Genomic DNA, 23,643 nt, shown 5'->3' on the forward strand with positions numbered 1-23,643 from the left:
TTGCATAAGAAAACTATAAAAAGGAAAGGGCAGCACAGATTTGTTTGTTTGTTTGAACAAGTCATTTGATTTTGGAGAACTGTCTTGGTTTTTCAAAAGTCTTTTATTTTGGAATTAAACTCTGCATCTTGGACAAGGCAGACAGGCAGTTAATTAGCCAAAAAAAAAGGGGGGGGGGGGGGGGGGGGGGGGAGGGGGGGATTGAGTGCTCTTGGAAAAAAAAAATACACACTTTTCTAACAAAAATGATTGCTGAGGATATGGTATTGATTTGATAGTTTTGCAGCTGAAAATGTTTGCTAATTGGAGAACCAATTCCATATTTGTATTCCTAGCACAGAAGCAAGAGGCTTCTGAATTAAGCATCAAGAGCAAATGTTTGCTGAAGGAAAAAAAGAAATCCAATAAAAATCCAGGACGTGATACTGGATGAAACAGCAATCTGTCGGCCTTGTTCTGGGCATTCTAAAACCGCCGTACAAATGGACAGGTAGAAACTGTCACAGAAATGAATAAAAAATTACTGTTAATGAATGCTAGTAGGCAGTTATGGCTGAGCAAGCTAATAACATTTTTCAACTGTGTTTTTCATCAAAATATTCCATGTGGTTTTAACTATTGTTCCAGTGGTTAACAATGAGGTGCAGAACATTCTGATGTGTTGCCTTTATTTTCACAGAATCGTCTCTCTTTTGGCAGACCATCGTGAAAGAAGGAACCAAGTAAACAGGAAGAGTAGGCATTTTACATATTTCCCTTTTTAGTTCTTGAAAACCTTAAAAATTCCAACAAAATATCTAAGGAATGTGAGAGAAAATCAGTGCCTTTTTAATTTTCCTGTGGATAGTTTTATTATTTAATCAGGCTGCACTAACCTTGTGTTAATACCTTATACAGAAATGACAAATCACAGCTCTTTTTTATTTCGCATGTCATTCAAATAGCAGAAAGTGTTTGGTGATCTATAGGAGCTGAATACTTGCAAGCTGCAAGTAACTTCTGACAGACTGACACCAGTCACTTCCTTGCATCTGTTTCCCTCTATGATTTTTTTTTTTTTTTTTAATAAATTTTCCTCTCCCAGCTCAGATATTCTCATTTCTGAAGAGGTGCCAGCCACTATCTCAGGTAATTCCAATAAGTATGTGTCTAGAAGTACGAGAAAGAAAAAGATCTTTAATAAATCCCCCAGCAACAATATGCTGCCAGCCCGTCATTTTTACCCCCCAAAAAATCTGTGGAGCTGTGGGATGATTGCTAGAAAGATAACATAAAATAAAGAAGTATGAAAAAAGAGCACTTGTTTCCTCCAATGTGTGTGCCCTGTGCCATTTTATATCCCTTTCATGTCCTTCCCTTCATCCCTACTGTCTCATTCCTTTTATTAATTGCTCTGCTTTTTTTCCTTCTGCCTTTTCCTGCCTTTCTTTTTCTGCAGAAGTAAAACTTCTACTCTACTAATTCATTTTTGCTCAATCATTTTTCTTTTCTTCATTGTCTCTTGACCATATAAGTCTCCTTTCCTCTACCCCAGAGATAGTTTCTCATTTCTCTTACTTCACTTCTTGTGATATGTGTGCCCTTCCTTCTGTATCTAATTCTTTCTATGTCACATACATTCTGTCTTACTGACCCCCCTCTGCTCTTTCTTTTCATGCTCTGCTCTTTCTTTTAATGTCCTGATTGACTTCTTTCCTACAGCTTCTACATAACTCGTCCTGATTTCATTCTCTATGTCTACCACAGTGCACAGCTGGCACATCCAGCTGTATCCCTCCTGTTTTAGTTCTCTTGTGTCATTTCAACTTCTGGACTTCCTCCTTCCTTCCACCATCTCACTGGGCTGCACCTGTAGCTACTTTTCTGGTTTATTCTACTCTAAGGGCATAAAGGAAAAAGAATTACCTGAAAGCATGGCCCCTTTCAGAGAAGGGATGACTTGGTGATGTGCCGTTGCACTCAGTGTCCTCTCCCTGTCCACCAGAGCATGTCAGAGGCTGGCTGTGAAGAATGGAGGATTCATGGCTGGTGCCTGCTGTGCTCTGATTATTCTGTACTTCCCAGAGCTGCAAGAAGCAGGGCATAATTAGATCGGCAACGAAGCTTTTTACAGTTTGGAATCATGTTAGTCCCACTGATGGTTTTATATAGTGAAAGGTTGATTTTATTCAGAAAGACAGTTCTTGAATTCCAGTATGCGAATCATAAATTGTAAGCCCTAGCTTACGCTCACTACAAAATAATGATGTGGGCTGTTTTTTCCCTTAGGTTTTAACTTGGATGACTAATAGGTTAATCCTTACATGTTCAAGCCTTCTTCTAATCTGTGAAGGTCCAAGGCCTAAATCTAGAAGCCTTTGACAGTGATGGACTGTTAGATAGGATGGCTGCATCTGTACCAGCCTGTGAGCACTCTTGTTCATGCTGTTAAATCGTTAATTACTGGACAATTTTTGGCTCATGGCAACTTAATTAGCATCTACTCAATGCCTGACCACAATCTGTGGATTAGCATAGACCAGGAGCCAGCCCCAGTAGACATTTGGGATAGGACTTCCCTGTTTTGGGGATAGAATTTAGCTCAGTGGAAACAAGCTGTGGCTGTTCGTTGGCCCAAGGGCCTGAAAATGATTTGGGTTTTTTTTGTTTACTAATGTATGAGGCAAATCTAATCTCTTGGTTTCTTATTTTTTCATTTTATTGCTCATATGTGTAACAGCAGATGTAATTATTTATACCAAAGGTCATTTTAACTCAGTGTCATCTCTCCAGTAGTAACTTCCTGTGATATTGATAACAAGTGTAAATGACATGGTCCCCCAAAAAAACAGTATAATGGTGGTCTTCTCCAACTAATTTCCTGATCTTTTCAGCTTGTGTGGATTTCCTGTATGCACAATATCCTTTGTCAAGATTTACCATCAGCTGTTATGTAGAGAATCACCTCCTTTTTTGCTTCATTGAGTTTAGCTTCTGATTTCAGCCTTTAGAGCTTGTGTGCAAGAAGCAATAAAAGGCTCACTGCTATCCTTAATCTGTCATTTATAAATGTGTTGAGGAGTGCAGATCTTAGTGCAGACTGCTGGGGTTGTCCACTGCTTATCTCTCACCCTTGTAATAGCTGATCATTTGTGCTTTTACCCTCTCTTGTCCTTTTACCAGGAGATATGGATTTTTTCTTTGGGTTTCACTCAGTACTGATACTGTGAAAAGTAATGTACTGTTTTTAATCTAGTCCAAGTTGTGTAGCACCCTATGGACTTCAATTCAGGCAAATAGTTCAAAATGGTCTTTTTGTGCCTGAAATTCCAGACTGGCAGAAATGAATTTGAATATGTCAGTAGCAACAGTATCTTACTAATAGTTGTACCGATTCTTCACTCACTTCCCTTCACTAGTATAGTATGTGAATCTATTATTAATGTTACTTGTGAGCTTTGTTAAATTGGTAAAATGAGCTGCACTCAACATAATTGGAACATGTTTTGTTATATACCAACCATTTCTGTTCCTTTCTGTAGTAACTGTGAATGTGTAAATGTCTTTCTTTCTTTTGTTAATTTACTTCAGAACTAATAACTATTAACAAGGGAAGGATTTTTTTAAAATCTTTGTATGAAATTTGATGTTTTGTGTCTGTTCTCTCCTGTCCACTGTTTCTTTCTTCTGCCTTAGAAATGGGAAAGGCCTCCCAGAGTCAAAGAGCACTTTCCTGTGCACTTCTATGGGCAAGTCAGAAATAGATCCCATATGATTAGGTACTGAAATTAGGAGCTCAGTTTTTTTGCTAGGATAATGTTAATGTTTAGTATGTCTTCAGGTTTCATTTTTTGTGAGCATTACCAGTTTTCCAGATGCTCGATCCAGCACTATTTTTAAAATCAGTTCCAGTTAACTCTGCAGTTTAACAAGGAATATTTCTGTCTTTATGAGATGTACGTGTGTGCGCTGTGTGCTTGTCATTGACCCATCTCCTTCACCTTTTGCTGCAGAAAGATAAATTATACAGGCTATTTATTTTATTTAGAAGTTAGTATTGGATGTGTTTTGCTAAACCTTGAGTTCTACATGTCTGAAGAGTTCAAAGTTCAAGATGACAGTGTAAATCTCAATGCATTTTCTCAGCAGTGATTTGAATTTTCTATATTCTTTAAGTACTGTTTATTCTCAGAGAAGATTCCCATCTGATTTTGCATTTGTATTAATTAATGTTTGAGGCTGAAAACAGTTGTAGACTGCTAACATACAAAGTAAGTAGAAAATTATGGCATTTTCCCAGAACAATTAAAGTGTTAGACATTTATCTTGATCAGTGAATCTTAAATCAGTTTTTAATTTCTGTAAGTATATTTCAGAGCACTCTGGTTACAAGGCTGTGGATGACAAGTCTTTATTCTAATCTCAGCTCTGTCTCTATTTTACTATCGAGAACAAATTTCTAACTTCTCCACAACCATCTTTTGAGTTATAATGACAGGCCTATCAGTTTTTCTCGTAGGAGATAAGAAACCTTAGCCACATGGATTTTTTTTTTTTTGTAACAAGAAATCATATGGTCATTTGAAAATATTTTGTTTCCACTCAGTGAAAATAACATAATTCTGAGACTTCATGACTGTTAGAGTACAGGTTCTTCATACATAGGGCTACTTGAACCTTTGTGGTCAGTGTGTAATGAACCTGCACATCGTTACAATCTGATCAGGCAATATCCATAAACAAGAGGAAAGCTCAGTAAGAATAATTTGAACATTCATTTTCCTAACAATTACTTAGAATCAAATTACAGTTTTAGGAGAGATGTGTTATGGTGAAGGAGTCAAAAATATGAGGCTAAATTATCTCTCAGCAAAGCACAAGATGATTGTGCTATGATATGTATATATTCTTGTATTTAAGTATATTTACTTTATTTAAGTATATGTGAATATATGATTATATACTTACATACTTATAGATACATTGTTTTTACTTAAAAAAATAATAATAAATTTGTTGCTTTTGTCGTAACAATAACAAGAGATTATCAAACCTGATAATTCCCTACTAAGATCCACAAAACATTAGAACACCATTCAGCATGCACTGTGATAATTTGCCAAATGAGTACCAAAGTGTATCTATAGATCTCATTTTTAAATGGCCAAATACATTTTGTATTTTTACCTTGGCACTTCTAATTGGTTAAAAGTCTCTGAAATTCAGCATTCTGAAATTTCTGTTGAAATAAATATTATTTAAACTAATTCTTACAGTACGTGAGGGTAGAGATTACAGAGATTTGAGATTCCTGTGGTTTCTAAATGCTGGTACTCTATGCTTTATTTTACACTTATTGTGTCAACAACTTTATCTGGAGAGGAAATGGGCTAAAATATTTATTTTGAATAGATTAATTCTGTTACTGATTTTAAATATTTTTTACATATAAGCTTGGAATTGTTTCCTTTGTAGCTTCAGAATCCACTTTGAGATGCTGGTTGAGTAAGATATTTCCATTCATATTGCTTGTTAAGTTAGCAAGCATTTAAATGTGATTAAAAAGAGTAATTGCTTAACTTAGTAAATCTATGTAAAGTCTCTAAGACCGTGTCAGAGCTAATCATGACAAAGTATCTTTATAATTCACTGCGTTTGGATTTTAAATAATCTATTACTGTTTATAATCTCATACGTATTTAAGAAAGAAGTTAATTTGCTAAGAGAGCATGTTTAAATAACATTCTAGATGTAACAGCAACAGAACAAAAGTGATGAAGTAGAGAAGTAAGGCTCACACATCATTTTAAACTGTTTTACAATAAATTCTAGAGAGCTTTCTGATCACGTTCCAATTACAAATGAGATACTGAAGCAGTGCATGGAAAATGAGTTAAGGAAAAGGCTGATATTAAGTCTTGTTTTTTGTTTTTTTTTTCTCTCATCAGTTTTATCATAATATTTGTAAAGATTTTTTTTTCTTTCAAATTAATAGTCTTAATTTTTTTTTATAAAATTGCGTTAAATTTAAGCTCTGTTTACATACAGTGGCAGTGAAAGTATTGGTCTGCCTTCATGCTAGATGCTGCTAAATGAAGTGACCTCCTTTCAGTGGATTAGCAATTTATTTCACTATTGAAGAACTAGCATTACCTCCTGATCTTGAAATTCAATTAGTATTTTTCTTTTCTTAATCTAGACTATAGTTTAGCAGAATTTACTTTCTCTTGAAACAAATGATCTGCAGTTTCAACTGTGTTCTCTAGTAAGAAGTCAGTAGAATATTTAATGCTTTATTTTCCAAAGTACTTCAGACTTTTTAGTTGTAAAAGTAATAATTTTCTGATCTAAAGTCACAGGAAAAGGACAATTAAGAACTAGGTCTGAGAAATGTTAAACATCAACTTCATCCAAATATAATAAACTTTTAATGCATATTTTCTCTCATCTTTTTTTTTTTTTTAATTACTGCTATGTAAAATATGAATAATGCAGAAAATAAAAATGAATTTATAGAATTACCTTTTTACTTTAGTAAAGAAAAGCATCCAAATATTGTTTTTTATGAAGGGGATAATTATTTTCAAATTATTTTACCACCTAATGAACAGATGCTTCTGCTCATATTTCTGCCATGAATTCATGGGAGTTGAGATAGTTGTTCCTTTAATAAAACTTAAAGCTTTTGAGAAGTACCATCAGCAATCAGTTTTTTTCTTCATTTCACTCTATATCAGGTCTATATCAGGTTCTCAAGTGCCAACTAGCAGTGTCACAGAAGCTACTTGTTTCTAAGCTGTGCTTAATAGAAGCCCATTTCTTGTTACAGCATCTCCTGGAAAAGAAGGAAGCTGTGGGGAGTGCCCCTTTTTATTTCCAGCACACAGAATGGCAGTGGTCTGAAGAGGAAATGAAACCTAGGAGATGGGAGAACATTGGAATCATAGAGCACAGATGCTCCATTGAAAAAAAAAATGCTGTTATTTTTGAAATAGAGTTAACTGTACAGCCCAGCCCCCACCAGATCCCAGTAACCTCAAAGAACTAACGGTTCAGAAACATAATTTCTTTTCCAAAGTGCTCTCCAAAATTTTTCTTTCATTTATATCCATCTCATAGGCCCTTGGCTGATAAAGTGGTTTGAATCTTCAAGCTTGAATAGCCTGTGTATATCAAAGGAATGGGAAAACATATGTACCCATATAAAATTAGGGGGCATCATCTCTCTTTTGTGCTGAATTGATGTCATCTAGCCAGCACCAGATGGAGGAGAACCATAAATCCATTCCTGGCTCACTCAAAAAAAAATGTCTCCAGTCACATTTTGTTTGAAATTCCAGGTCCTTCTCTTAGTCCTACTCCCTTGGTCTTTGTCCAAGCAACATAACGTATGAGAGGGTCAGTGTCCTCTTTGGCTTAAGCTGAAATCATTTGTTTAGGCAGCTTTTCCTAACCAGCACTGAAACCTGCTACTCCGGCTTATTTTTGCAATTAGCAATTTGGCAACTTCTTTTATCTAAAGATGCCACAGATGCTGCAAACTCATTTAATCAAAATTGAAGATTCATTTTCTTTGTGCTTTGAACCACTGATGTGTCATCTCAGTCCTTTACTGCTTGTCCTGTGAGTATAACACCAGATGATAACAAACATTTACCAATTTCAGTTTACACTGTATATTCTTATAGTTCCTGCTTTAAAATTTGGACAGGTACCAGACAGCTAATATATTTTTTGTAATTGAAATCTTCATGCTCTTCATGATCTTCCAAAGATACATTTCAATTCTGTTTTTTAATAGTTTGTAGCATCTTAACGATTTATGCTACTCATTGTACAGGTTTTAAAGTGATCTCCAAAATATTTGCTACCCTGAATAAGAATCATATAAGAATCATTCAGTGACAACAGACAGGAAGCACTCTCAGATGATGCTACAAGAATTATTTGGGAGATTTGGCAGTCAATACTCACTGTAACTATGAGCAAACCAGTTTGTACAGGAAAAAAAAAAAAAACTCTAAAGTACTGTGGCTTTCCTTTTAACCACATCTTTATTTCATAATCAGGTCTTTATACTGTGAACAATTTAGAATGTCTATATTGATTAAACCGTAGGAGTCTTCACTTTAAATTCTATCTGGTATTCTGCAAACTATAATGAACATTACCGAATGCATGGCATCTTCTGGGAAACACCTTGAGATTATCAAGTTTAATTTCCCCTAGGAAGTTCTTACAGCAGTGCAATCAAGCTAACTTTTACTCTCTGTAATGGAGTAAGATTTAATCTACAATTTTCCAGCAACCACCATTTCCTTATTTTTTCTTCTTCAAAAACAGCTGAAGAATGAAGTTTTGTTTTGTTTTTAGGTTACTCTATACTTTTTTCTGTAGTGCACCATAATGAATATCCTATCCTTTTTTTAGTATGCTGAATGAGTAGAAGCAGCTGAAACCCTACGGTTGGTAAGGAATTTATGTAAATATTGCAATTAAATCTTGTCTGTAATAATAGGTGACCTTTAATCTAGTTTATATTAAGTCCCCTAATCTCTCAGATTCTAATTGAGTGATGAAGATGCAAGGCTTCATGAAAGGAAAGCAGATCACAAGAAAATAATGATTTTTTTTGTGTAAACCATGATTTTCCAATTACTCCTCTCAGCTGGGACAGAAAAAACATCTAACTTGTGATATGTTCTGATCCAAAATTAATCCTTTTGTAACTGTGTGTCTTTAGATTAAAGGTTACTTTGGCTTTCTTCCATGCAAATTTTCAGCCCTTTTGGTAATATTAATACTAGCTTTTTTTTCCCCCAAAACATTATTAAAACATATTGGTAAGTAATGCTTTCAATAATGCAGAGAAAAACCCAGATAAATAATAATTAAAATAGCATGCAAGCTTTCTTTATTCAACTTACGAGGTAAATATCCATTTGTTATAATAAATTCTTTTAAAATATGTGAAAACAGTTGTGGCATAAGGAGGGAGTTACGGTTTTGACTACATGATGTGTGTAAAGCAAACTTGGGATAAGATTTGAGTGGCAAGAAATTCCAGGCAAATATGGGTAGAGACATTTGCTGCACCTTTGCATCACAGAGAAGAATCGCAAAAGATTGGATATGCTTGCAGTGTCTGTGTATGTGCCATTAGGATCATGCAAGAAAGCTGTGAAGTGTCGCAGAGATCTTGTTTGTACAGTGGTTTGAAATGTAATGATAACAAGTGCTTTATGCTGCACTAGGGTTACCTTTGTATGTTAAAGGTGTAATTTTTTCTGTTTCACAAGGAAGCTAAATTCAGCCTCGCAGTGAAGACAAAGAGCTTGTATTTCATATGGCAGAAACAGAAATCGGCGCACAAGGGAAAGGTCACATTTGGTGTGACAGTCTTGAAAAAGAAAAGGGTTTTGCAGAAGCCAATCTGCGTAGGACACAGACATATTTGCCAAAACTAGATAGGAGAGTACTTCGAAATGTCAAAGAGAAGCACTGAAACTTCAGTTTGAACAGATGAAGATGGATCCCAAGAAGAATGTAAAAACAGGACTGTTCAGCTTAGACATGATGGCTAAATTTGTGATTTTCCTGTGAAAATAGGAAATTCCTAGGAAAATAGGAAATCCTTGCAGAGTCCTTGAAGCTTCAGGAAAAGCAAGAGAGTAGACAAAATATCAAAAGGGAGAAGATTTTAAGTAAATGGTAGGCCAGTTGCTGTTTAAGAGGGCTGTTAGATGGACAGGGAGCAGATAAAGAATACATTCTCCACATCTACTTCAAAGAGACCATTAGAAATTTTGATTGGTTTCACTGGAGTGAAAGGGGTGGGTATCTGGACTGAAAGAGAGATCAGAAGATAGATTGTAAATAAAATCTTCAATGAGTACAGAAATGAGACAGATAAGAATTGGAAAAAATAACTGAAAACTTGAGTGTAGCAAAGTGTGGGTTTTTGTTAAAGATGAGTAAACGACATTTTTCCTGTGGAGCAAATGTGAAAGAGCTACAAGAAAGTAAAGATTTAAAGAGAGGCTACTTTTTGCAGTTTTCCATATTGACATTATACAGAGAGAAACTGAAGCAGAAATAAAGAAGCTATCGAGAAAACAGTCAGAAGCTGTGGGAAGGTTAATGGGTTTACAAGCATGGGATTAAAAAGAAGAGTTGTTAATATCTGTTTAGAGAAGTGGCAGAAACTAAAAAGAACGAATCCCTAGTTTCTGCAGTAGTGATGAGACTACTAAAGTAGTTGTGGGAAGTCATTGACAGCGGAGTTCAAGATGACAACAGGAGCTGAATGACACAGACGTTGCTCCAGAAGGTGTGGGAAGAAGGAGACTCATCTGCAGGAGATGGCAGTTCAATAGGCAGAGATTGTGCTTGTTTGCTGAGTGATTAAACTTCTTTTTTTCCCTAAAGCACTACAGAAATGTTCCATCAGGAAATCTCCCTCATGCAGAACATGGTGCCTCTGTGAACACAGTCCAGAAGAGTTTGCTTACTTACTTGCACTTCTTAATTACTTTTTTTCCTAAAAATAGTCACTTTCATACTCTCCAATTCTTGTAGCTGTTTGCTAAAAATAAAAGGACCTGATGGTGAGTACAAGTTTCATAAATGCAAATACAGCTTTGCAGTACAAATTAAAAATGTGGCTTGAATTAAAATCATTGATAGTTTGTAGGTTGTTCATGTTGCTTTTGTAGACCCCTAATCACTTGAGGTATGTCTAAGCTTTTTGGCTGATACTTAGTGCATTCAAATCAGCAAATTAATCTCTTGGGTACAGAGCAACTCAGTGTACCTTAAGTCACAGTGCATAAAGTTACTTTTGTTGCTATCTACAGATTGTCTTGACATGCAGCATATACCCACAGGTTCAGAAAAATTGCCCTTTGATTACATGTACAATAATCTGGATCTCCCAAGGTATTCAAGTGGTTAATTAAATATCAAGTAATTGCTAAAACTACTAAGTGACATTTAATTAGTATGTTAATTGATATCAAATTTGCTCTCACTATCTTGTTTTATGTTAATAAAATCCCTAAACATTTCTTCGAAGTAGATTAGGAAGCAATGTGCTTCAAATATACTAATTCAAAACAGCCTTAAGCATTACTTCTGCTCACAGAACATACTTTCTGACTTAAATTTTTATCACAGATGTTTTATTTTGTCTATCTTTAAACTTACTTTTTGCTAAGAGTGCATTATATCTAGTAGCGTAGACCTCTCTTGGAATGGATTTTAGCTTTTATAAGCTCATAATCCCTTAGAATTCTATCTGAAGTGTGATAACTGTTAATAGAAGTCTAGGGCTGCGTCTCTCCCCTTTGGCACCTACCGAGTAGAGATAGCCAGGTGCTATGGGGACTGCATAGTCCCTCCAGTTGGCTAATGTGAATGATGTATTTCTGTGCTGACATCTGATCTGGGGTTTAGAAATCTGTGCTCCACACATAATACAAAACCACCATAAATGTATTAAGTGCCTGATTATTCTGCAGCAGTGAAATTTTGCCGTAGTGGTAGCTTGCAGGGTGTTCCCCTCCTCCTCTTCATTATCCTACCCAGGAAACAGCCCTGCTGTAGCTTTCACACTGAGCATTCCAAAATTCTCTTTGCTTTCCTTTGCTGAAGAGACCAACAGTGATGTAGAAAAGAGATGCCTTTAGGCTTGGGTCCAGAAAAGACTGGCTGGAGTCCAAGCTGACAATAGCCCCAAGCCTGTCCTTCCTTTCAACCACCACAGTGCTCCCTGTGGCCTCATCAGAAACAGGTGAGCAGTCCAAAGTTGAAGCTAGTAAGGAAGAGGTTGTTTTCACAATGGTTAATTTGAACACACACTGCAAAATATTTCCATGAATATTCATATGAATATTTAAATGAATTCCTTTCAGCTGTGCTCATGCCTTTTGTGTGTTAGTTTTCTGTGGAGTTCCTTTTCCGTTTTATTGGTGCCAATGCACAGAGAGAGTTGGTTTTACATACAAGATCACAAAAAGCAAAGTTTAATTTATTCTCCCTGAGCATTCACACCCAATTACTTCAGAAGAGTCCAACTGGGAAGTAGAAACAATGGTGTATGACCACACATGACTGAACTGCATAGCTCAGATTCCAGTCCTTCCCAACTTCAAAATCTAGGATATCTGTATAAACTATAAAAACACCATAAACACTGTGAAGGGGAAGCAGGTTGAGGAGGGACTGTCAGAGAATTTTAAATTATGAATAAAGAAAAGTGTGATCTGTTTATTCATGGATATGTCACAGAAAAAAAGACAGAAAATTGGTAAAATAAATTATTCATTAAAAAGTATTCAGCTGTAGTTATGTGTCATCCAAATACTGTTATAGAATGAAGAATACTGCAGAATGATAATGATAGGTGGAAGTTGACAGTGATTTTCAACTTTTTTTGTTGATTTATTTGAACTTCTGTGCTTTCTTATGTGTGGTGTATCTAAATTTCATAGCTTCGCACAATTTTTTGAAGTTTTCTGTTTTTCTGAACATATTATAATAATCCACGTTTACTAATACAAAAAGTTTGCTATCGATAGCATGTTATTTTAAATCTTTTATAATACAAAGTGAATTTGTTGCTGCTATTTGTATTTTAAGTAGCCTACCACTTGATAAAGAAAAGTCAAAATTGACACATTTGTTAAAAAATAATCTTCAGATAAACTTTTCATAGGTATAAGTATTGGTACCCGAGCTTCCTTTCTACCTTCTCCACTGGCACTCTCAACCAGTGTTAACATGCCTAAATGTCTGGTCATGGTCCTTATCACCAGCAAAGGTTCTCTAAACTCCCAAAAATCTGCCTCCCATCTCATATGATTCAATGCCCTGAGCCCATCTTCAAGTCCAGTTCCAACTGGAGTCTCTGACCACCCTCTCCCTGCCTCCATGTTTCCTGAGCACCAAAGGGAGGCAGTGCATTGAAATATACCATGCCTCTTCCCTTTCATATGAAGCAGTTCCAAGTCACTTTCAAATCATTAAGCAAATGACTGTATTCTGAATGCCCCATAGGAATTCAGTGGAAACTACTGCCTGACACAAAATCAAGATGCAGCTTATCAGCCGCTTACTGCAACACAGCAGCTCTGCTCCCACTGCGCCACTGGGAACGCCAAAACAAATCCCACTGATCTATGTGATGGGTAGTCCATTGCCTTCAGGCATGAATCTTAAGCTCTTACCTCATTATGGCAAGATGCACAGGTAGCAATGTGCAGATAGTGTCAGGACCTTCTTGCTCCCTCACTGGCCAGATCTATGGCTACTGTTCTTCACCCTTCAATTATTTTACAGTTGTGATTTTTCCATGCTAATAATTACCAAACCTTATTGGATCCTTTTTACCTCTACATGCAGTCATGCTATCTAGTCATTCAAAACTGAATTAATGCTTTATTTTTATGGTTTATGTACATCCTTAAGGATATCAAAAGAAAGAAGTATGTTGGCATGAAAACCTGGTACCAAAAGGACATTTACATTCCCTGACTGGCAGAGGTAGAAGTTCTTCCATTCTCATTTCATTATACTATCCTTGGCAGAATAACATAAGCTTGAGATCAACCTGTTTACTTCCTTAGAGATTTTCTTATTCTTTTTTTTTTTTTCTGTAGAAAACAGCAAGTCTTGTGATAAGGACTGAAGTATAACAAATGTCTTTCTTATTTATAAGTTTCCAGTTGCTTTATGTACAGTTTGAAGCAGTTCTTGCAAACTAAACTACATAGCTTGAAGTAGAATGGTGATTTGGACTGTAAATACTCCAGCACTGGAGTTAGTGCTTTACAACATTGTTGGTTTTTTTTCTTTCAAACTAGAAGAGTGACCAGTACTCACTAAAAGCTTTGCTAGTAGTTTCATAATTTTCTGTATGGCTAACATAATTTCAGTTGTTTCAATTTTATTTTTTCAGATGCGAAATACATTGCAGATCATTCAACTAATTAAGAAGCGGTTCATTTTCTTTTAAGTCCAGTAAGGTAAGAAAACATTTGACATTGGTTTATAAATGATTAAAGTTTTCTTGGCATATCCTACATTTGCGTTTTGTGAATAATATTTCATGTTTCATGAAGTTTTCAGATACCAAAGTAGTGTATTTTGTATGCACGTTGTCTGTGCACACGTTTCTGATTCTTGGTTTATTTCAATGAACTCAGTTTTTATAATGAATGCATCTACTAACTGTGAAAATCTACTTATCACATCTACCCACATGAATAAGAACAGCAACCTCTCCATGTATTTAAATATATGTACACAACAACTTAGGCCTGAAAACTTTCAAAGGTGGTAGAGTGGGAGTCTTCAAGTGGGAATCTGTCCGAATCAGGCTCAGAGGTCGTTTGTTTGAGATCCTGTGTGTGATCATTGCTGTTACCACTTTGCAGGCTGCTCTTGGGGAGCAGGGTCCATGTGACACCCCTCTTTATTAAATCCCCAGTAGGTATAAGCACTGCTTAAATATGCTGTGAAAGATGGTCCTGAAAGATGGCCAGTTTGATTAGAAAGCTAATTGCTATATGAAAGTACTCTAAAAGGCTGTTTTTACGTTTTAGAATATTTCTGGTATAGAATTCAAGTTGCATTGCAATACTGACTCTATTTTGAAATCTTTCTTCAGTAGAATAAATCTAACAGGTTTTGTTACAGATTCTTGCAGTTTTCAGGATAAGACTGAATATGTATTCTATCATATCTTTTTCAAAGTCCTACTGAAGACCTACAGAATAAAGAGAAAATAAACAAGAAGATAAGGTGGCTAAATACATAGCAGAGGTAAACAAACTTGTTCTAGCCCTGTAGACTGGATAGAGTCAATGAGTGTTGTTTTCACTGATTTAAGTGGTTTCATAGATCTAGACCTCCCCCATCTGCCAGCCAATAAATAAATATTTGACAAAATTTACTATTAAAATCTTCACGAAGACAAGTGTAATGGAAAAGCCAACAAAGTCATGTTTCAAAGTGTATGAGAAACATTTCCCTCAAGCATTTCAGTTACAGAAAGAGCAAATACCTAATATTTGGCCTAAGAGAAGGTCTTAATAATAAGGATGTTTCCCTGTGCTTCTGAAAGCAGCTGCAAAGAAACCTGGCTTCTCCTGCTGATCCGTATCTGTTTTAAGATAGAATTGTCTGGTCTCGGGGGCTGCTAATCTGCCTTCTTTCATGGGCATTAGATTCCTATTAAAGAAAAAAATACAACTTTGAGATGAGCTCTCCTGAGCTCCTATCTAAACTACTGAGAAAACTTGAGTGAGGGGATGGTCTTTTGTACTGCTCTTTCACGTCTAAAAGCATTTCTGCTTTAATTCACTCTCTTTACTTCTGCTGTGCTGAGTATTATTATAGTCTAGTGAGTTCCTGAAAGTGGGAAATGCCAAAGAAACAGGTGTCAGACTTCAAAAGAAGCATTTGTCAAGACTTAATGTTCTGAAGTTAAAGGTGACAGCTCAACCTAAATAAGCTCTTCTCAACAGGATTTAAGTTTCCTTAATAAAAGAAGTAATAATCAAAAGTGAAGTGCTAATCTAACAGCCTAGAGAGTAGTTTTTTTAAAAAATGTACATCATTTGACAAGATATCTTGATTTAAAGACTATTTGCAGGAACATTTGTAGTGCTCATAGTCCAAGGTTGTTTATATTCCCCTGATAAGGCAATTTATGATCTGCAGAACACAAGTTTGCAGCATGAATCTGTTTGTGGGCATATTCATGGGGTTGGTTGGCCTTTGCTTGCCTCATGGTAAGGGTAGATTCAAGAAGAACACTAAAGACAGAGGAAGAAATTAGTAGAAAAACAGTCCTAATAAAAGTAAAACCTTTTTTCTTTGTGTTCCCTCTCCCATCCATCCATAAATAAATAAATAAATAAGATAGTAATTGTTAAAGGGAAACTTACTGAGGAATGGGGAAAAGAGTGCAACATGAGTCATGTATCTCCTGCATATGCATCCTGCAAACTGTTTTTCTTGTCATGTCTGTACTATCTTCATAAATAGTATCGAAGTTAGCAATTTATATGTTTCAATATACATAATCACCAAAACCATTAAATTAGATTTAAGAAGCATAAGTAGCAGCATACACTATTTCAGAAAAACAGTGCTGTCAATTTTGATTAAAAGTCTAATAGCATAGTAAATGGTGCCTACTTTATGACATTTTGAAGTCCAGTCATGGAAAACAGAGCTACTCATTAGCAGTATGTGCTAGTGGCATCAGAATACAGCTTTTTTTTTTTTTTTTTTTTTTTTTTCCTTTGAGTCATCTTCCATGTTCATGGATCAAAATAAATACACCATATCATTGCTTGTCTCTACTTCACTGGTCACATAAACAATCTGTGAATGGGAAGTCCAAGAGGAGCTGTGTTGACCTCCATTTTTTATTCAGCAGTATTTTTTTTTTTTTTTAATAATAAACCATTGAAAATATCTACTTTTGTAAGCATTTATTTGTTAGTTAACCTTCAGCAATATCTCCATATCTCCGTAGCGTTTAGCTACGTATTTGATCCTTTTACAAAGAGGGCAGTTAGATAAAGTTGTCTGGCTGTGTTACCAGTCTTATCTGAAGATTTGGCGCATTATTCTTTGTGTACGCATGTTTATAAATCATACTGGTATTGATTTCTGCTGTCATTCATTCCCACTGTTCTCAAATCTTTATTATATTTTGGGTTTGTATTTTACCACTTTTGCCTGGGGTTTAATTTTGAAGGATGTATTTGCCTGTATTTCCATACAGCACCAATTAGTAATTTCAATTAATATAGTATTAAGCAGGATTTGTTTCCACTTCAGAAGAGCATTTTTATAGGCTTAATGTGTTGCTGCAATCAAAGCTGTTGTACAGATTCATCAATACACCTGTAGGTTGTAGAAAGGGCAGCATCAGTAGCTGTTGGGGCTCAGGAGAAACCACTGCAGTTCTCCTTTCCTTCAGGTTGGTGAGTGTGGCAGTTCTAGCTCCCATCCTGTAACAAGTTGTTTATAGAGACTGAAGGATGCTTGGACATTTCAAAACTGCTTTTTGCTAGTATTAGTTTAGGTAGAGGTTCATATTAAGAAACCTTATATTTTATATAAGCTCCACAAACCTTGCTTTGTCTGTTAGACATCCTATAATTAAAAGACACTGAGTCTGATGGAAAGAGTCAGATGAAACACACTCTCAGTGTGCATTTTCCCAGTATGCTTGGATTTATCCATCAAACAAATGACTATAATTCCTTATCACCAGCAATTCAGTAATCAGCTGTATGTGCTTGGTGCTGCCTGCAGACTGTGTGGTTAGCAGTATGATGTATTTTTTAGGAAAAACGAAATCTTGCCCTTGTGAAAGTGCTGATTAATATCTGGTCTGGTCATCAGTGGCACTGCAAGGTCTAAAGGCATAGCTGTATGCATAGGTATGGGTACGAGTATTCATGGTCTTTTTGGATGCATTTAATTAGTCTTCTGACTGCATCAGGGTTATATGCAATAAAGAAATAACGAGTCTGCATGTATTTGTTTAACAGTGCTACATTAGGAAGACTAAAAATCAGGCCTTGAGGACATAGGAATAGAGAGCTGCAGATTTTCATCATTCTGATGAAGTAAGGCAAAGCAAAAGTATCTGTGCACACACACACACACACAGAAAAAAAGTTCATGTGATGCTCTTGAATGTTTGCTTTTCTGGAACAGCATAGTTCCATCTTCTTGTTCAGCATTTGTCTATGATAGATGGCGAGACTCAAAGACCTCCATAAATTCTAGTGGCAAAGCAGCAGTCACAAGAAATATAGTTGAATTTTACTGATCTTCACCTTGGAATGGCTCCTTTCCAGTTATTTTCTCATATTTGCACTTTGTACTTGTGCACATCATCAGAGGCAAGATGTTTCCATCAGGATGAGCAAAGGGAATGTTTTTCTGCAAATACTATATTGATTCATTTTCACATTTCTATGGTAATAAAAACATCTTCATAAAGTGCTGCTCACATTAGAGTGTCTGTAATATTACTCCAATTAATTTTTATTTTCCTAGTACCTTATTGTTATAACACTTTAAAACTGCAGAACAAAATGCACGTAGCAGTCAGTGAAAATCAGAGAGAACCCATGGTGCAACCAAACTTGAAAGTCTGTGAAGAAGGGAAGTGCAGCTAAGCGTCCAATTCACATTTAACTATTAAAAATTAGTATATTACATATCTATAACTAAAAGCAAGATTTGCAGTTTAAACTGTGTAACAGTGAATACAGATATTGTGAGCCACAAAGAATATAGATATCATGAGCCATAAGGTAGACTAGGAGCTGACTGTCCTTTTTTTTTTTCTTTTCTTTTTTTCTTTTTTCTATACTACCATTCTGCCAAGAGAGTTACCTTAAATCTGCTCTTACATTTCTAGATCAGTATGTGATATCATTTTGTCTCTCAGAGTAATGAGTAATACAAAAATTTTGTTCACGATCTGTACTTCACTAGGCGGGGGATTGTTAATAATATAGAATATTCAACTATTTAAATATTTGTTTCTTGTTCGCCTTTGTATTCTTGAAAATCTAAGACTGCAAAACTGTTTTTTCCAAATACATAAGAGAAACTCTGGCTTACCCAAAGAGAGTGACCCTTGTACTTTGAAAAAGTAACAGATTAGGACCTGAAAGGTAGAATGGGGTTGAGATTTAAAGGGAGGTGAAAGATCAAAGATTGGATTATGGACTGCAGAAATTGAAGCATCTTCAGGGTCCAGTGCATTGACTGGAGCCCAAAAGCCTAAAGAATCTGAGCATCTTAACTGTGGTATGGAGATCCCACTCACTGCTTTAGTCAGGGCACACTTACCTCTGCAGAACCTTCATCTCTTCTTTACAAATGATTTTCATTGTCAAGGAGCCATCTATACTAAAAAAAATATGAGGTCTGATTTGTGTTACTTAGTTAAAGCTTAAGCCACACTGTTGCCTCTGAAATGATAGAGCTCCAGTCTCTAAAATCCAAAGGGCACATAGCTCAGTCTTTATTATTGTCGATGCTTTCCAAGTAAATTGGCAGCAACTTAGATTTGACTAGTGCTGTAAAATTTTGTTTGCCTGCAGCTTTTGATATCTGAGATAAATTTTGTTTTTTGACTCCATTTTGTGATTTTACAAGTTCTTTGTAGTTATTACAAGAAAATAATGTGTATGCTTTGTTTATCTTCCTAGGCCTTATTTCTTGCTCTTGAAATAATTCATTAATACACTTGGCCTTCTAAAACTTTTGCAAGAACCGCAAGATTTCTATATGATTACTGTGGTGTATGCGTACTTGTTTATATTCTGCCTTGCATATTACAGAATCTGGCTTTTTCAGTCATGCTCAGTGTGAACAGTGTGCTTGAAATGTTATGAGGGAATTCTCAATGATTAGCCATTGTCTACAAGTGGTGATTTTTAGAGGTTTGTAATACATAATTGAAGTGTCTTCTCATAAAGACAAACCCAGCAATGTTTTTCATCGTGTTACCATTAGTCCTGCCAAGTTTCCAATTCTGTTTCAAACTAGGGCCAAGGAAAAACCTTGCATTTGCACTGAGAGAAGTAATATTATCAGGTCAGTGCTTATTCCTGTCCTCCCTGCTGGAAACAGGTCTGTCCAGACTTTCCAAAGCATGGGAGGGATCAGTGAAAGATAATTCTTATTCCAATAATTAAAATATAACTATTGCAAGGAATTTAAAATAGCCTACATTAGCAAATAGATAGCCTTAATCATAGAGGTCTGTCAGGTCCATTTGTAATACTTGATCAAATCAGTACATTTAAGGAGAAGGAAAGCAGAAGTCGTAAACATAGAATCCAGCGAAATAGTTCTATACATATTTGCTGCACTGTAAGTGAACAATAGCATCTCTTATTCTACCTTTTTTTACTACAGTTCAGTGTCATAAGTTGTGTTATCTGGGCTTGCAAGGTTGGAAATTGGACATAAATTATGGATACTTTCTACTGACCTATATGTTAGATGATCAAGAATTATAAAAGTCTCATGCAATAGTCTGTTCTGCATGTATATTTTAGGAGAATGAAAAGAATATTCAAAAATGGTTGTTTCTGCTGTTTCAAATAATAAAGGCAGTTGCTCTACTACATATACAGAAAGCATTTATTCCAAGGTCACAGGAAGAGGTCAGAGACAAAATAAAAATTACTCCTGCGAGTGGTTTGCCACATGATCTTTTGTATGTTTTGAAAGGTCAAAGTCTCTGGGACAAATCTAATAAACGGATCTCAGGAGTATTCTATTCAATTTCTGAGGAAACATTACAGAATGGTAGAATTGGGATTTTGCTAAAACTGAAATGCTGATTGTTTTGAGATCTTTTGTCTTGTAATTATGAAGGTGGCTCAGTTCCAAGTGAGTCAGTGATTGGGAAAGTCCCTTTTCAAAGGAGAAAATAGAAGCGTTCTATAGAATGTCTGAAAGCTGATATTAGAAAGTGTTCAAAGTGATGCTTGGATCTTCTTTCCCCTTTTCTGTACCAAGCTTTACAAAACAGTACATGTCACCAATAAGAAGTATAACATCAGGTTAACCACCTGCTGTACAATCAGTAGTTCAAAGTCATTTGCACCTTTGGAGAAACACTTCATGACTATTTCTACTGTATGTAGAAAATAACCTGATAAAAAAATATGAGAAACCTCTGGTCCTTTCTGGCTATTTTCTTATTGAAAATAAATAAATAAGTGAGAGCAAAAAGAGAAACTGAGGTATCATAAAGGCAGTATACTTGGAAATATCTGTCGAAGTCTTTCATCTTCAAAATTATTTTAAACAATTTTTATTATTTATAATATTTATATCTATTTATATACAATTCTGTATACATAATTTGGACTGCAGTTGCATATGTTGATTGTTGGTGACAGGACAAAAACACTGAGTTTTCTAACTATGGATGTATGTTTCATTTTTCAGTTTGTAGTCGTAGTAAAATTATGATGGTATACCTCTGTGTATACAGTTAAGCTTCTGTTTCAGAGTATAGTTGTGATCATTATCTCATTCATGCTGACTCTTCTTCAATATTTATCATGTCACTTGTTTCAGTGGATATGGTTGTGATTTATGTTGGTAAGGAAAAATCAGCCTTCACAATTATTAAAGCTGATAACCACTCTCTGTGAAATACAACAGTTTTGATACATATATACACAGTGTTATATTGCTGCTTGCTCTATGTGCTTCCCCAACATCGCTCACCATTTTTTAATTTTTTTAAAATTTTTAAATTTTTTTGTCTTTCTTTTTGCCATAGACTGTTTCTTTATTGAGGCATTTGTCATATGAGCCACAGTGTGTAAAGGTGCTGTACTTGACTGGAGTGTATACAAACCTTCTACAATAATACAAATAAGTGAAAAGAAGATAATTGACATATGTCCTGTCCATTTCTTACTAAGGAGAACTGTTTTATAACCAGGACCATCCAGCCCAGTTCCATACAGTATCTAGTACACATCCTTAGGGGGGTGAAAAAAAATCAGAACAGAGCAAATATATCCTCAGTGAGGGAGCAGTTGGAGTCTGCGGACAATGTGGTGCTTTGCTTCAGAGGAGCAAACTGCTACTCTAAAGGCTGGGGACTGAAAGCTAAAGGTAACAACTGAAATGATTTTAGTGTTGTTCTTACAGCAGAAACTTCCCAGAGGCCCCAAACACTTTTCATTCCTTCCCTTGTGCCAGAAGCACCAATTCATTCCTAGACAGGATTCAAATTGCACAGCTGTTCCCTCAGTAACTTCCACAATGCAGTTTGTTACTGCTAATACAGAAATCTATAGCACATTGAAAAGTGAAATAAAATACCAGATATTTAATGGCTGGATACTTTTAGGAAGACTTAAAGAAACCATACAGGAACACTTTAGGATTTGTATGGCAAACTGAAATTTCCTGGTGAGAAGAAGTCAGCATAAGTCTTTGACATCTTCTTCTTCACAGAGGGAGCAACCTGAATTGATGCATTAAGGGAAAAGAGAAGTATGATATAAACACAGTTTGCACCTGGAAACCATGCTTACTATGCTCTGCATTGCCCACAGTGGGAGAATAATGCAAGCTCACCTGGTCTCTTCCTCACCTTCTGCAGCAGGAATGGTGCTATCCCCCCAAACATGGAAAAGAAAACTATGAAAGACATGCCGTGTTGGAGTTTTCTTCTAAATGCTTAACTTCAGAATTTTGCTTATCTGCTACTGAAGTGCTAATTCACTGGGAACTCTCCATAGTAGTATCAGTCTTATGTATTTACCTATGAAGTTCTTCTAACAGATGAATTGTTTACTCATAAACCTTCAATTTCCAATTCACTTATTTAAAGTGAGATTCTTCTTACAGAATAAATTCTGGATCATGGCTTTAATTTAATTTATTCCTAAGTAACACAGAGCAGAACTTCATTTTATAGAGGATGGAAAAAAATATTATACTGCATTTCCATCTACAAATTTTACTTTGTATTATTACAACAGTTTAGGAACTTATGATATATACAGTTTAATATTTTCTATATTAAAGCAATCTCACATAAAATAACCATTGTTACTGTTTATTTTCTTACTTCTTACAGTGATTTCTATTCCAAAATTAATGAAGAGGAACTTTGGGTTTTGGTTTGTTGGTTACTTTTTGTTTGTTTGGGTTTTAAGTTGAATTGTGTATATTTAATAAATGAGCATCTTCTCTTGTCACATTCTTGGTTTTTTTAAAACCACTATTTTGGTATACAATCCCGATCCCAAAAATTTATGTTACATTAACATGGATTGTATTTAGTGGAAATAAAAGATGTGAATCCAAAATCTTGATGTATTTGACAACATTTTTTGTGTCTTCTTGTATGAATGTGTATATTGTTATAGATTGTTCTTCATCTTCCCGTAAGGGATAAACCAGAAGCAATTATAATTTAATAGCATTCTGTATGCTAAGAATATGTGGTGACACATAATGGAGTCCAATATACCTATCTGATTACAAGTTGCTCTTTAGACATAGGACAAATAACTACAAGATGGCAATGTCAAAGTAAGACACAATTACACAATGAAATATTAATGAAAATACATTGCACTTACGTCTCAATGACATCTAAATGGGAATCAGTTATCAGATCTTGAGTGTTTGGAACAAATTTCTACTCTGAAAAAAAAAAAAAAAGTCCAATGAACTTTTAAAATGTCACCCAGCAGAGTTTTCAAATACATAATTTACTATTTTGTTGGCTTCCTATAAATGGATAATAATAAACTTCTAGCTCAATGCAAGCTCATAAATGCTGAATCAAAAGTGTGAAGAACACCATGAAATGATAAATGTGGAGCTTTATGATACTAATATTCTTCTAAGTAGAAAATGTAGCTGCAGTGTTGAAAATGTGAATGGAAATGTCGACATTCTGCTTCTGCAGAGCAGGGCTTTCATAGGGAAGAATCTGTGGCTCTGTAAGTTTCTTTTCAACTTCCATTCTACAGCAAAACAGTAGCAGCATTGCTGTAATTTCAGGTTAAATTTAATAGCCTTCAGTGAGCATAACCATCTATTTTCATAACCATCTTTGTTTTACTTACC

General features: G+C 35.4%; 1 long non-coding RNA gene across 2 annotated transcripts; it reads left to right on the forward strand.

Annotated features, from left to right (window-relative positions):
- The first annotated feature begins 231 nt into the window (after window positions 1–231).
- On the forward strand, window positions 232–22,870 carry LOC121110690. Of its 2 annotated transcripts, XR_005859589.2 has the most exons (4): window positions 232–11,770; window positions 13,447–13,521; window positions 13,937–14,003; window positions 22,015–22,868. It is a non-coding gene; the product is annotated as an uncharacterized LOC121110690 (long non-coding RNA). The 2 variants fall into 2 exon arrangements; XR_005859588.2 differs by having other exon boundaries at window positions 232–13,521; window positions 22,015–22,870.
- Window positions 22,871–23,643: the final 773 nt, after the last annotated feature.

Source organism: Gallus gallus, chromosome 4 (genome assembly GCF_016699485.2).
Source record: "Gallus gallus isolate bGalGal1 chromosome 4, bGalGal1.mat.broiler.GRCg7b, whole genome shotgun sequence".
Classification (NCBI taxonomy): Eukaryota; Metazoa; Chordata; class Aves; order Galliformes; family Phasianidae; genus Gallus; species Gallus gallus.